At 33.4% G+C, this 8,084-nt stretch overlaps 1 pseudogene; it reads left to right on the forward strand.

Annotated features, from left to right (window-relative positions):
* The first annotated feature begins 5,835 nt into the window (after nucleotides 1–5,835).
* Nucleotides 5,836–7,454, forward strand: LOC125281018 (SNW domain-containing protein 1-like; annotated as a pseudogene).
* The last annotated feature ends 630 nt before the right edge of the window (nucleotides 7,455–8,084 follow it).

The raw sequence follows: 8,084 nt of genomic DNA on the forward strand, positions 1-8,084 counted from the left end.
CCTCCGCCATCTGGGAAGTGACAGTGAATGGGTAGAAAGGAAGCTCTGCATTCTCCTGCCAGCCCTTCCTATCAACTTGAGAAAAGTCTGACTTTATATAATGAGATTCTATAAGTTTTCCTTTGGACACAAGTCTATGTGACTTAAAAATAAATAAGCAAATCAAAACTTTGACAACTACTGCTGATAACTTCTTTATAGTAAAAATGTGAAGCCTTCAAAAATATTAGATAATAATTACCTAACAGTATTAGGTAAATGTCATCCAGATGAAAGAGAAATGTTCAGGAAACCACAATAGTTTGAATCAAAAGAGCAGCAGAATAACTGAAAATTACTGTTATTGTCAAAAATGCCTGGCAGAATTATGTCAGACCATTCTTTCATCCTAACCCAGAAGTACCAGGGTGACCTTCTGCAAAAGGTTAGTGCAAGGCTGAGGACCGTTCAGAGGCTCCCTGCCCACCAAGATAATTGGTAGAACAACCAATACAGGTTGCTATCTTTGTGTGACTCAGGTGGCCTACTCCCAATGAAGCTATTATATTGCTCCCAGAGCAGGTCAGACAACCAAGCTCCTTTGTGTGCATCACTTCAAACAGGCACTTGCTCATAATTACTCTAGGGCACCTAGGTTATGCCATATTACAGAGTTGAATCAAAGTAGTTTTGTAAAGTCATTTCTAAACCTGCTTCTACTGAGGCCTAATTAAACACCAATGACTATCCTAAGGAAATGCCATAATAAAAACATAGTTAGATGAGTGCTACCCATAGAAAGTACTAAATAAACCATTCCAGACACATGTGCAAACTACAAGGCAAGGTTTTCTTATTAATTACCCTTAGGTATCTATTCTTTTCAAGACATATAAGGAATTCTTCCTTCTTTATATCATTTCCTCAATCAAAATTTTGTTTAGCATTAAAATTTTCCCTATGACTCTACCCAACTGTAATTATTCTTCTTTTACTACCTACCAGTGATAATTTCTGCATATTTTATCTTCTCTATATCACTGATTTGGAATATTTAAATCAAGAATGTCAACTCAAGGAAAACTATAAACATCAACAAAGGGAGAGAGGAAACATTACACTGGATAATCTCAAGAGACAAAAGATATCAATGTTGTTTTATTAGCAATGACTAAAAATTATGGGTGTGTGATTTAAGATTGTGTTGACCATGAGACATCAAACTGGACCTTTTGAACTAAGCAGTATTTGGGTCACAGTGACAAACACATGTAAATATTAGGGATTAGTGTTCTGGGGATGGATGCTTTGATTTTTTGAGTTTCTTTACTTACAAGCAATACACACATATACACCATTTTAAAATTTCAAGCGTTTAAATTAAATATATCAGTTGCTATAATTCTTTAATTCACCATAATTCATATTAACACTAAGTTTTATTATGCTATTTTCAAGTTTGAAAATACCTCTCCTTTCAAAATATATACTACTCGATATTCTCTTATGAACATCTGTACTACCATCTACTGGAAAGGTAAGTATATATCAGATATCATTATTTTCAGCCATTCAAAAAAGAATACAATGAATTTGGGAAAAAAATGCAAAACACTGTCATTTTTTGGTATTCAAAATCTTCCACTTACCAACAGTAATTATTGTGTATATGTATCATACTGAAAGATATATACACATATGTGTACTGCATATCAACTACATGTGTGCCCTGATCATAAAATTTTAAATTAAATTACATAATTACTTAACATTTGTTCACTAAATGTTTCATTTTTATCTCATGATTTTACTGTTAGTTTTTAAATACTTTCTGAATGTAGAGGTCAAACGAAATTCAGATATAGTGAATTAACTTTGACCTGTCAAATGTTTATGTAATTTCACTTCTTTAACAGCATATTTTTCAGTGAAATAATAGTGTCAAATAAAGCATCTAGATGAAATTCAGAAATGAGAACTAGAGCGCTATATATAAAGATAGGTAGATAAAACGCTCATTTTCCTGGACATTTAGGCTATATAAATTCATGTTTGTGTTCTATGATGGAGAATGAGAAACCGTGCAGAAGCATAACACATGCACAAATGTTCAAAAATGTTACACTGTGTGATGTCTGGATTCATGTCCTGACCCCTCCACCTGCAAACTGTTAAAACTTGAGCAATTTAAGGGGTGCATGGGTGGCAAAGTTGGTTAAACATCCAACTTGGTTTAGGCTGGGTCATGATCTTTGGGTCATAAAATCGAGCCCTGTGTTGGGCTCCCCACTCAGCATGGAGTCTGCTTGACTCTCCCTCTCCCTCTCCTGCTCATTCTCTCTCTCTCTAAAATAAATAAATATTTTTTTAAATGAGAAATTTAATTAACATCTCTGATACCCAGAATTATATATATATTAGGTCTTTTGGAAACCTCAGAGACAATTGATAAAAGTGCCCATTAGCTCTTCTTATAATAGAAGATAATTATCAAAAATCCTGGATGATAACAGTTTATACGTATTTTACAAATACCTTTGGATTTATTTTGCATTCATTATGATACTCCTCTATCAGCCTGCACTCCTCAGTCAGGCAACATATGCTAATGATTATGATTAAGTTCATGGAAGTACTTAAGCCAGCAATGAATTGGTTCATTTGTTTGAAATATTAAAAAAAAAAAAAATCAAAGTTGAGTTAATTTTTGTTCTCAATATATCCATTCAATGAAACAACGTATGTGCTTTAATCATACTTCTGTTAATGCTGATGATAGATTGTTTAAATAATGCAGTAAAATATAGAAGCCACAAACAGAAGTTAGAATGGATTTTGTATAGATGGTAGTTTCAATAATTAAAGATTATATCCAATTAAATGGTGGGACAGCCAAGTCATAAATTTTATTATTGTTGCTGTTAGAGTTGGTTGTTACTATTTATTGTTAAATAAGATTTAGTAAATAAGATCGACATACATTTGAATTTAGAATTGATTTGCAAGAAATTGTTTCTTCTAGGTAAGTAGAAATGGATATTTATTGGAACTGTAGAAATGGTAAAAATCTGCTGCTTACAGTCAGGCATATTTAAGGAGCTCATTATTTCTACTCAAGTACCCATTAAGTATACTTGGAAATCAACATTTAATGATTTTGGTTAAACATCAGAATAAATAGGTATACTGTCAAATTATAAAATCTGTATTTTCCTTTACTAGGAGTTAAAATAAAGGGTAATAGAAAAGAAAAATTACTTGTTATAAAGTTTAGCTATTGAGATTGGCAAGTAATAAATATGCTGATTCAGAATTACTTACTAGAACAATGGCATCCATATATCTACAGTTGCTATAATTTTATGAGCTTTTCTGACTGCTATGGAATGCTTTAAATATGCTCTAATAAATTAAACACATTTATGCGTTATTCACAAAGTTCTTTTATTCCACTTTGTAATACATAAATCTTGAAAATATAAGTTTTTAAAAGCAGTGTATATGATATTCCAAGAATCAATCAAATTTTTACTTCATATAAAAACATTAGAGCAGTGTGAAATATATTAGAAAAGATAGTATTAAAAAGTAAAATAAATATAAAATCATTAATTATATATTTTTTACATCTTTAAATCCTTCTAAAAACATTATTCATGTAAGTGAAAATAAATTATATTTTCAAGCAAATGCATACATTACCTCCTGGGGTTTACACTATTATAAGTAGTGAAAAATGTGTAAGTATACTTTTGTGAATTTTTCTCATAGAATTTTGATATCACCCATTTAAGAAATACTATTTTATGAACTTATTTGCCTTACAAATATACCTGTATGAAATTTTTACACTCATATGTGTTGTGGTTCTTACCTACATGCTCAAACTTTCTTTCCTATAATCTTTTTTTTCTAATTCCCAATTATTCTTAATTTCTATAATATATTTAAAGAAAAAAATAAAGAGTAGCAGACATGACGAAGTGTAAACAGCATGTTCACACAACATACAAATGATGTTTTGATGATTATTTAAGCTTCCCATTACCAAAGTGATAATATGTAGATTACATGTACTTCTAAGAAGTTTTACAATTAAACAAGACATCATATGTAAATAACCTATCAGAGTTGCTATCTAATAGTAGTTATGTTATGCATGTTAGTTCTATCCTTTTATTCCTGGGTGGAAATTATCTGAACATTTTGTTAAACAATTCAAGCAATATTCTCTCCTCATTTATTGCTACCCATCCCATGGGTATACAAGAAAGAATGATAAATGGCCCCAGCATTTGGGGATCTCTGTCTCAGAAAATCAGTGAAAAAATATTACAAGCAGTAGGTCCATAGTTAAACAGACAGAATACATACTCTCAATGTTAAAATTTTTGTTTTAGTTATAAAACCTCTTTGTTTGAAGGATCTGAATAATATTGGCTTTAGTTTAATTAAGCTTACTCTTGGATTTATATATACATCCCCAATGTAAACTTCAAATTCAAATAGATTACAGTTTCTTATTCCTGTCCATTAATTCACAGGTTTTTTTTAATTGAGTATTGCAAGAAACAGTCAGTCCTCTATACATATAACTCTATTTGACAAATTCTTCTAATACTGAAGTACAAAATTAAGTGTATCAGAAAAACACTAAATTTGAGGTTTCACAATGTATTTTTTTCTGGTCACATATTACTGTATGTATGTATGTATGTATGTTTTCTTTTTATATTTGAATGTTATCTTTGGTTTTCCCAAGTATACAAATGGTAATTTTGTGATCCTGCACCCTTAATATGAAGAAGTAAAGAAAAACTGACATAATCATCATCCAATCCTACTATGAGCAAATTAGTTTCCAGTGATCACCCATGAGAGGCAAACATCTTCTTCCAGAACACTGGGGTTCCATTTCTGTTACCTCTTCTGGTACAGCAAATGACACTTCGGTGCCTGATAGAGTTTATTTGCCTCTTAGGTATACCATACTCACTGAAGCATTACACAATAATATTAACTTGGATTGTAAATTCAATGAACCAGTGCACATCATCCCCAGCTCTATGCTATGCATAGCACCTAATTCACTGTAGAAAACTATTTTCAGTTTGAATATTATCTAAGAAAAAAATAATTTTGTAAGAACAAAGGTAGAAAATTATGAGTAATAATATATTCAAAATTAAGATGTACATTATTTTTATCAATCACATATCTGCTATTCTTAATTTTTCACTTTTCTAGACCCTAATTCTAAAAAACTAGTTTATTATCTTTCTCTAAGCATTTGTTGCCCTCCCCACCTTTTTTAGCTTGGTAGTTGTTTTTGTTCTTTCTTTTATACTAATGATCTCACACTCCCTATAGCTGATTTTGCTTCCAAGCATTCTTCACTTTTCTTCTTAGTCACAAAACAGGAAAGCAACAGAAACCAAAATAAGGGGAAAAAATTTAAGACTATAAAAATTTAGTTTGTATCTCATAATCTTAACTTATGTACACTTTTCCTACTACAATTAGAAAAGAAATTATAGTACTAGGATTTATTTATGTTCTCCAACCAAGACAATCTACTTCCAGAAAATTTATGTCACATTTCAACCCCTGTCCCTGATTCTGTATAAAATATGTTAAAATAAAGGAAGAAACAGAAAAGAAAAATTAAAAGGTCAGTAAACCAGTAAGACTAGAATTTTTATTTTTTTGAAAAACAATATATTGGTAAAATGGCTTCAGTAAAGCTAATACATTTATAATATAGTTATGAGTGTATGTTTTGAAGACCGTAGGTATCACCAGTAGAGAACATTTTTTAAAAATCAGTACAGTTCATGCTCAATTAAGTGGAAGAAGATGGCACTCACCAGCTTTTTACCTGTACCTACTCAATTATCTCAGGACCAACTTGAGGCTGAAGAAAAGACAAGATCCCAGAGATCATGACAGACCTCACTGGTCTCCTAGAGAACCTTCCCCATATGGATACCAGAAAAGCTGAATACCTCAGTTATTAGAGGATTTTGGAGATGGAGGTGCTTTTCCAGAGATCCACGTAGCCCAGTATCCACTGGAAATGGAATGAAAGAAAAAAAAAATGTCAAATGCACCAGTAAGGTGGATGCTGAAGGAAAAATTAAATATGATGCAATTGCTCGGCAAGGACAGTCAAAAGGCAAAGTCATTTATAGCAAGTACACTGACCTGGTTCCAAAGTCATGAATGCAGATGACCTGGACCTGCAAAGACCTGATGAAGAAACCATTAAAGAGATAACAGAAAAGAAAATGGTAGCCCTAGAAAAAGCTACATCATAGAAGGTTGCTGCAGCCATGACAGTTCGAGCAGCTGAAAAACTGGCTCCTGCTCAGTATATTTGACACACACCATCTCAACAAGGAGTGGCTTTCAACTCTGGAGCTAAACAGAGAGTTACTTGGATGGTGGAAATGCAGAAAGATCCAGTGGAACCTCCAAGTTTCAAGATTAATAAGAAAATTCCCCAAGAACCACCTTCTCCTACACCTGTCATGCATTCTCCTAGCCAAAAGAGGACCATGAAGGAACAACAAGAGTGGAAGATTTCTCCTTGTATTTCAGACTGGAAACATGCAAAGGATTATACAATTCCATTAGACAAATGTCTGGCTGCTCATGGAAGAGGGCTGCAGATAGTTCACATCAACGAAAACTTTGCCAAGCAGGCTGAAGCCCTCTATATTGCTTATTGGATGGCTTGTGAAGCTGTAGAAATATGGGTTCAAGTAGAGAGAAATATGGTTCAAAAAGAAAAGGAGAAACATGAAGAGAAACTTAGAGAAATGGCCAGAAAGCCAAAGAGAGAAGAGTTGGGATCAAAACCCATGTGGGAAAAGAAGATAGGGAGGCACATGAGATGGATGAAATCCAGCATGACAGGTAAAAAGAGAGACATCACAATGGGGGAATCTTTCCAGGACAGCTTCTGATAAGAGGTTAAAACTACAGAGATATGAAATTGAGATTTCAGTGAAATCATTGTTTCTGGTGTGCCCAATCCTCAGAAGTCCAATGAAGTCCAGTATGACCAAAGGCTCTTCAAATAATCTAAGGGTGTGGACAGTGGTTTTGCAGGTAGAGAAGATGAAATTTACAAGGTTTATGATCGAACCTGGGAGTTGGTAAAGATATGGCCCAGAATATTTTCATCCCAGTAAAACTCTGGACAAGGACATGTATGGTGACAACCTAGAAACCAGAATAAAGACCAACAGTTTTGTTCCTGATAAGGAGTTTTCTGGTTCAGACCATAGGCAAAAAGGCCTAGAAGGACCAGTTCAGTTCGAGGAAGATCCTTTTGGTTTGCACAAGTTTTTGGAAGAAGCCAACAGCATAGTGGCTCTAGAAGACCCTTGGATAACAGCCGCCTCAGGAACATATTCATGAAGGCAAGAAGAGGAGGAAGGAGTAGATACACCTCTCTTCAAAGTGAATGAAATTTTATCCATAACCCTAATGATGCAAGTCAGATGGGGAAACATCGTAAATGGCCAGAATAAAAACCAAATCTGGATGTCAGACCCTAGCACTACTTTTTATTATAGGAGTAAGAAGGGATGAAAATTCTTCGACTGATTGTTGTTGTTGTTGTTGTTGCTGCTGCTGTTGTTTTTTAAAGACTGGGTTGCATTTGTGCTTCTACATTTTGGCATTTAGAGAACATACTGCCCCACATATGAAATTAAGACCACTTCCTTTTGTGTGACTTAGTATTTCTGGGGGTTAATATTTTGTGTAAGAATGACTGCTGAGGAATAAAGTTGCCTAACCACAGTGGGCAGAAGGATGTTCACATACTGGGACAGTCCTGCCAAATGACATTTGCCACTATTATGCTCTGTTTTAATTTGGAGTGAGGAAGGTAAGCTCTCACGTGGTGCGGCTATTTGTCTCAAATAAAAACATTTAGACAAAAAAATAAAAGTAAAAGATCATTACGCAATTGCTTAAGTTACTCTTGGGGAAACTTACTGTTAGAGAATATTATATATTTTTTGGTCTAGCGTAAGTCATAGTGCTAAAATCCTTTTCACGTCCCTCCAAAATAATTGTGCAGTATTGATAGC

This window comes from Ursus arctos, unplaced genomic scaffold (genome assembly GCF_023065955.2).
Source record: "Ursus arctos isolate Adak ecotype North America unplaced genomic scaffold, UrsArc2.0 scaffold_11, whole genome shotgun sequence".
NCBI classification, from domain to species: Eukaryota; Metazoa; Chordata; class Mammalia; order Carnivora; family Ursidae; genus Ursus; species Ursus arctos.